The following is an 8,570-nucleotide window of genomic DNA, read 5'->3' as shown; positions in this document are numbered from 1 at the left end:
AAGGATCTGCGAAGGATTGGTTTCAAAGGCATATTCAACCAAGTATGGGAGAGATGACTTGGAATGAATTTGTCACTCGATTTAAGAATTTCTTTCTGCCGTTATCAGTAACGGAGAATCATCGAGAGAAGTTGTTGAATTTGAACAAGATAGGAAAGACGGTGCAGGAGTATGTGACGGAGTTCACAAGGTTGAGTCGATTCACACCTGATCTGATGTTGGATAGAGATAGGGTGAATTCAAGGTTTATTAAGGGGCTAGGACCCGAATATATTGGATTGCTATCTGATGTTAGTAAGGATTTGGTGCAAATCATCGATAGTGCACGTCAGATGGAAAGTACTTTGATCCAATTTGGAAAGATCAATGTTACTAGTGAGCTCGTAAGAGAAGGAACTGCTAGTTCGAATACGAACAGGTTCACTGGACCATATCGTAAAGGATTTAAGAAAGGAAAGAAAGATAGGAGGTTCAGTATGTCTGGATCAAGTTCTAGTGGACGAAGTTCAGGAGGAACGGTACCACTATGTCCAACTTGTGGGAAGAAGCATTTTGGAGCATGCTATTGGGCAACTAGAGGTTGTTACACATGTGGACAGCAAGGTCATTTCTCAAGAGAATGTCCTATGTCTGGACCACAAGGTTCAAGTGCTAGTGTTGTTCAACCAGTGTTTCAACAACCTAGACCTGTATATCCTGCAATGTCTGGGCAGGCACAGAACCAAAATGTGTTTAATGGACAACGTGGAAGAGGATATGGTTTTGGTAATCGTGGTGGAGGAAGGACCACAGGCGGAAGAGGATCTGGAGCAACTGCTAGCGGAGGGCAGGCTAGAGTTTTTGCGATCAATCCTCAGGAGGCGAATGCATCGAATGCGGTAGTGCAAGGTATATTTTCAATATCTTCGCATGATGCATCAATTTTATTTGATCCCGGTGCTACGCATTCATTTGTATCGTCGAGTTTTGCATTAAAATTAGGAATTCAACCTGTGATTTTGCAAAACCCATTGTTAGTAGCTACACCTGTAGGCGAAAGCATAGACGTTACTGTAGTTTATCCGTCGTGTCCTGTGTTAATTGGAGAGCGAGAATTGCTTGCGGATTTGTTGTTGCTTAATGTCTTAGAATTCGACGTCATCCTAGGAATGGATTGGTTGTCGCGACATTATGCAAATGTGGATTGTAGAGAAAAGATAGTGACGTTCCATGCACCTGGAACTGAACTTATCTCTATACGGGGAGAGAAGTTGGAAACCCCAAAGAGTTTAGTCTCGGCTTTGAAAGCGAGAAAGATGTTAAGTAAAGGATGTCAAGGATTTTTAGCTCTGGTACGAGATATTCAGAAGGAAGTTGGAAATGTGAATGATGTATCAGTAGTTTCGAAGTATTCTGATGTGTTTCCAGAAGAGTTACCTGGATTACCACCAGATCGAGAGATTGAATTCTGTATTGATCTAGTTCCTGGTACAAGTCCAATATCGATACCTCCGTATCGTATGGCACCAGCAGAACTAAAGGAGTTGAAGGATCAATTAGAAGAATTGATTGATCATGGATTTATACGACCAAGTGTCTCACCTTGGGGAGCACCTGTGTTGTTTGTGAAGAAGAAGGATGGATCAATGAGACTCTGTATAGATTACAGACAACTCAATAAGGTCACAATCAAGAATAAGTATCCTTTACCCAGAATTGACGATTTATTCGATCAATTGCAAGGAGCGAGGTACTTTTCGAAGATTGATCTGAGGTCTGGTTATCATCAGTTGAAGATCAGAAATGATGATATTCCAAAGACTGCATTCAGAACAAGATACGGTCATTATGAATTTTTGGTGATGTCATTTGGATTGACAAATGCACCAGCGGCTTTCATGGATTTGATGAATCGGATTTTTAAACCGTTTCTAGATCAATTCGTGATAGTTTTCATAGATGATATCTTGATTTATTCGCGCACAGAGGAGGAGCATGCGCAACACTTAAGGATTGTGTTACAGACTTTGAGAGATCATCAGCTTTATGCCAAATTCTCGAAGTGTGAGTTTTGGTTAGAAGAAGTAGCATTTTTGGGACATGTAGTATCTCAAAGTGGGATTAAGGTGGATCCTAAAAAGATTGAAGCTGTGATGGATTGGAAAAGGCCAAGTTCAGTGACAGAAATTCGTAGTTTCTTGGGTTTAGCTGGTTATTATAGACGGTTTGTGCAAGACTTTTCTAAGTTGTCTGCACCATTAACTAAGCTAACTCAGAAGAACGCGAAGTTCATTTGGAGTGATCAATGTGAAGTGAGTTTCCAGAAGCTGAAGGAGTGTTTGACAACAGCTCCAGTTCTGGCATTACCTTCTGGTAGTGATGGACTTACAGTCTATTGTGATGCTTCTAGGATCGGGTTAGGATGTGTACTGATGCAACATGGTAGAGTTATAGCTTATGCTTCTCGCCAGTTGAAAAAGCATGAAGTTAATTATCCAACCCATGATCTAGAATTAGCAGCAGTAATATTCGCATTAAAGATTTGGAGACATTATCTATATGGAGCAAAATGCGAAATATTCACTGATCACAAGAGTCTGAAATACATATTTGATCAGAGAGAGTTGAATCTCAGGCAGAGGAGGTGGATGGAGTTGCTAAAGGATTATGACTGTACGATACAGTATCATCCTGGCAAAGCTAACGTAGTGGCTGATGCGTTGAGTAGAAAATCAGCAGGAAGTTTAGCTCATGTTACTTTAGTTGAGAAGAGACCAATGATTAGAGAAGTGCATTCGTTGTTTGATCAAGGAGTTCAATTAGAGGTTTCGTATTTGGGGAGTTTGTTAGCTCAAATGACGATTAAACCTACATTGAATGATCAGATTAAGGAACTTCAGACAACGGATCCTCAACTAAAGCATGTTATTGCAGAAGTTCAAAAGGGAATGAACTCTGAGTATAATTGGAAAGGTGGTATTCTGAAATTTGGTACAAGGGTGTGCGTGCCAAATGTAGAGGAATTGAAACAGAGAATTATGATGGAGGCACATGGATCTAAGTATAGTGTTCATCCTGGTTCTACTAAGATGTATCACGATGTTAAGGAGATGTATTGGTGGAATGGTATGAAAAGAGATATAGCAGAATTTGTTGCTAAGTGTCCGATATGCCAACAGGTGAAGTTGGAACATCAGAGACCATTTGGATTTTTGCAGCAATTGCCAATACCAGAATGGAAATGGGAGAGAATAACCATGGATTTTGTCGTTGGATTGCCTAAGTCGCAACATGGTTTTGATTCGATATGGGTTATCGTTGATCGAATGACAAAGTCGGCTCATTTCATTCCGATCAAGGTTACCTATACAGCAGCGAAATTGGCGCAGATTTATATTGACAAAGTGGTCAGTTTACATGGAGTTCCTGTGTCAATTGTGTCAGATCGAGGATCAGTTTTTACATCCCGATTTTGGCAAAGTCTACAAGAGGCTTTAGGAACGCGTTTAGATTTTAGTACGGCGTTTCATCCCCAAACAGATGGACAGTCTGAAAGGACCATCCAGACTTTGGAGGATATGTTAAGAATGTGTGTTTTAGATTTCGGAGGCCATTGGGATGAGTATCTACCGTTAGTAGAGTTCTCATATAACAATAGTTATCATTCCAGTATTGAGATGGCACCGTATGAGGCGTTGTATGGACGTAAGTGTAGATCTCCAATTTGTTGGGAAGAAGTTGGAGAAAGGAAGTTGTCAGGAGCTGAAATAGTTCAGATTACGTCTGAGAAAGTGCCGTTGATTAAGCAACGTTTAGAAACTGCATTTAGTCGGCAAAAGAGCTATGCTGATGTGAGGAGAAAGGATATAGAATTTCAAGTCGGAGATTTTGTGTTTCTTAAAATATCACCTATGAAGGGTGTAATCCGATTTGGAAAGAAAGGAAAGCTAGCGCCGAGATATGCAGGACCTTATGAGGTTATTGAGCGAATAGGAGCGGTAGCTTATAAGTTAGCATTACCGTCTGAGATGTCGCTAGTACATCCAGTGTTTCACGTGTCAATGCTTAGGAAGTATATACCTGACCCTCATAGACTTATTCAACCTCAGGAGGTTGAGATAGACGAGGAACTATCATATGAGGAGGAACCCGTAGAAATTGTGGATACCCAGATTAGGAAACTCCGTAGTAAGGAGATACCTATGGTAAAAGTGCTCTGGAGGAGCCGTACAATTGAGGAATGTACGTGGGAAACAGAGGCGGATATGCGGAAACGATATCCCCACTTGTTTGCTCAAGGTAATAGTTTGTTTTGAAATTCGAGGACGAATTTCTTATAAGGAGGGGTGAATGTAATACCCCGTAGAATTTTTAGTGTTTATTTTCGCTAGTGTCCAATTTTAATTGATTAGGACCTCGAAAATAGTGAATAAATTCACGTGATGAATTTATAAGGGTAAAAATGTGATTTGCTATGTGTTTGCCTTAAATGTGATTTTTGGCAATTTTACGTGTTAAAAGTGAATTTTGTGATTTTTCACTAAAAACCGTAAAAATAATTATTTTAAATATTTTTAAAAGCCCAAAAATATTTTAAAAACAGCCCATATGATATGATTTAATGTTTTTGAATATTTGGTAAAGTTGAAATTATTTTGCCCCTAGAGTTCGAATTATTTACAAGAATGCCATAATGGCAAACTTGTAAATAATTGAACAACCAAATAATATCTAGATATTTTCTAAGACAAGTCTTGGTGCCCAAGCTTCTTCAATCATCTTCTCCATTGTGTGGGTGCCGAACCATTAAGATCAAAACACAAAAAATTATACTTCCATTTTCTCTCAAAATTTTCTTCACGAAAATCGTCGGAAATATTGCGTAGATCATTAAACTATATTTGCATGTTCGTTTGAGGTATAATTTCAAGCTCAAATCTTGATTTTTATTTTCTGAAGTTGATGAACTCTAGAAACATGCTTAGGATGGTTAAATATTAGTGTTTGATGGTTAATTAACTAGTTTTGGTTGTTATTTATGTGGGTTTCGGTTTTAAATAATTTTTTTCCGTGAAAATTAAATTATTTATTTAAATTTCTGGGCTGATCTATATGTTGAGATTTATATATGCTTTAAAGTTAAATTTTTGTGGATTAAAAATGTTAATTTATTCGGGTGTTAATTTAATTAGTTGGGTTTCGGTTTTTAATTGTTTTAAAGCTTAAAAATCGCTTAAAAATGGTAAATAAATTGATTTTTAATTTCTGGAAATAACTTTGTTCATGGATGAGTTATATTTGTGGTTGATGTTAATTAAATGGTTGATGGTTAATTTTTAGCGGTTTAATAATCGGGTTTAATTTTTAATAACTCTATTCGGCCAAAATTGTTCTAAAAAGGGTAAAACTGTCATTTTAATTTCTGGGCAGAAAATATTTGTGAAAAAAATTTATGAAATGTGTTTGATAATTATTTGTGGAGTTTAAATGATTTTTGTGTAGTGTTTTGAAGGATTAATAATCGGTTTTGATTATTAATTGATATTTCGGTTTTAATGGCTAAAATAATGGAAAATATTATTTTAAAAATATTGGGCTGCTGTTTTTACAAGATAAAAATTAAAAATGTATTTGAAAATAATTTTGGTGAATTTCGGTATAAAAATGGCTTAAAATGGATTTTTAAGCGTTTTTAGCGTTTTTAAGTTTTCCGGCCAAAACCACCGGAATACGGTGACCGGAGTTTGAGTAGAGGGGATAGAGCATGTTGGCTCAGTCCTAAACTCAGTTGGCAGCAGTTAGTGCCGAAATGTTTTTGGCAGAAAATAAGGGGGGGCCGAGCCCCGGGTCAAAAATATTTTACGGAAAAATATTTTTGGTTATTTATGAAATGTGGTATATTTGTTGAGATTTTCTAAAAATGTATTTTTAGAAAATTATGTGTATTGAATGTGTGTTAGAATTATATGGAATTATAATTCTATGTTTATTTATTGAAATAAATAAACTATGTGGTGTATCGTATAGAAATACGATGACGCGAAAATAGATAGTCGGAATCAAATTTGGTTTGTGATTATGTGGGTTATATGGTTGAGTCGGTCTAGAGTTTATCCTAGAATTTAGAGTTATTACATTTATTAATGTTTAATCTCTAAATTAGATCCAGCGAGTTTTGTCGCGGAAACCGGCGAGCAAAGGTTTTGATATTCGACGGGTGGTATTTTTATATTTGGAATAAGCGAGTACTGTGAGTGTGTTTACAACTTATACTGCTAAATATTAGTATTAAAAATATTGCGAACTGCTTTACATGATTTGCAAATGCTTTATTTTATTTTGAATTTAAATCGCATGAACTATTCATAGTGTTGAAACCGATTTAGATTCATTGAAACGTGCTTACTATTGGGCGGCAATAGTGCTGTGTGATCACCGGTATTGCATTTAGAATTTATTTGCATGTGAATATGGGTATGTGGAAAACTAGACGACGGTCTAGTAGTCAGGCGACGGCCTAGACATATGGCAGATCTTCAGAGGCAACGGAATATAGACGACCAAAGGTAGTCAGCAAACTACCGAGATCTGAGAGGTTGAAACCTTTTATTTAAAAAAAGTGAAATTGGCGACGGTATTTATGTACTGCCGAAATCCGTTGTATTGTAAGAAGAGTCTGGGACTTTCAAATACGTAAAAGTAAACTAATCGGAATTTGACTGGCTAATAGTACAAAAAGAGAAAATAAATACGGCCAAAGAAAAATAAAAGGTTCACCCGGATGGAATGGAAAAATGTGGATTATTTATGTTTCCTGTGTTGAAAGCATATAGGAACATGAATCATGGTTTAGGGTTTCATATGAATCGGTAATCTGGAATGCATTGCTTTCATATTAATGTTTATTAGTACATGTTGTACGCATTCACCAGTTTTTATAACTGACCCCGTTGAATTTAATATTTTTACAGGCGAGTAGTTTGAGGTGCGGATTTCCAATTTCTTGTTCCGGAAATCCCTGGCTTGTATAAGTGAGAATGACCTCTCCTTTTTGTGTCTAGAGTTGCAGTAGTTAGAATAATGAACGGTGATACCTTAGTAGTCGTTGGAACTATTTATGCTTTATATTTCATAACGCTTAAACTCTGATATAATGTAATATGTGAATGCTGTGCGAAAGTCCGAGCGACTGCACGAGTATAAAATGCGGCGAGCGCATCTGCATAATGAAATGCAGTTAAATCCATAATGAAATGGTCTGCATAATGAAATGCGGTTAAGTCCATAGAGAAATGGCATGCATAGTGAAATGCAGTAATTACCTTAGTAAGATGGTATGCATAATGAGATGCACGATAAACCATAATGAAATGGTTTTAAAAACTAAAATGCAATAATTAAAGAAAAAAATTATGTGCATGTTTTAAATGGTAATTTGTATGAGAACGTTTTAAACTGCGATTTTAAAATGTTCGAAAATGATTTGAATTCCGCGAAAAATTTTAAGTGATTTTTAATGTATTTTTAAGGCTTGCTACGGGTTTCGGAGCAACCACTCCCATTCCCTAGCGCCGGTCTCGATGCCGAGAATCGGGTCGTGACAGTATTATCATAGACTTATCATAGACTTATCATAGTATTATCAGAGTATTATCATAGACTTATCATAATATTATTATAGTCTTATCATAATTTTTGTATGCATAGTTCAATGGTAATTTTCTAGATTTTTATAATTTTTTATGATAATTTAATTTTTTTTAATAAATCTTTCGTTTGAAAACCATCAAACCAAACATATTTTCATTTTACATCTCAAATAAAAGTAAAAGGGTTTAAACTTTGTAATTAAAATTGGTATAAAAGCCACTACTGGTTCTCATGGCCGTCATTTTATCGTCAAAAAAACAACTCCATCACCGTTAAGAACACTTAATTCATAACCAATAATCTAACCTCAAAAAGATGCCCAGAAAAAGAGAAGCAAAATTGAAATTTTTATTGATTGACCTAGAAGAACAATAATGACAGCCAACAACTTAAGAGGCACAACATCAATTTCATTATAATTATCAAATTCAAAAATAGCTTTTCAACCAATCCACTTAAATTACCAAAACCAAAATTACCCAACAAAAGATTTTACACAAGTCAATATGGCATGTCACCTCAGAGAAAACCAAATCCTACACTGCAATTTGATGATTCCAACTTTAGTTATATATTAAGAACTGATACGTTCATGATACAAACGTTATGTATTACCATCAAAACCATGGCAGCCCAAACTTTCTGGTTCCGATGTTTGCTAAAAATGTATAACTCTCCAATTGCTGTTAGAATATTTGTAACATTCTTTAGAATTGTCACCACCATTGCAATATTTATGTATCTCAAACTGAAGAAAAAAATGAGGCACCAGAATTAGATGAACAACGTAATTAAGATTTATTACAGCTATTATTCCTCTTCACTCTGGTCTAGTAACTATGACAGTTCCAGACATGAAACCAATTTAATTCAGTTTAAACACTATGAAATCAAAAAGAAACCCTAAAAATTGATTGAAAAAATTGCTTCATGATCGTTGT

The sequence above is a fragment of the Mercurialis annua genome, linkage group LG8, assembly GCF_937616625.2.
Source record: "Mercurialis annua linkage group LG8, ddMerAnnu1.2, whole genome shotgun sequence".
In the NCBI taxonomy this organism is placed as follows: Eukaryota; Viridiplantae; Streptophyta; class Magnoliopsida; order Malpighiales; family Euphorbiaceae; genus Mercurialis; species Mercurialis annua.
Note: the sequence above shows the minus strand (reverse complement) of the source record.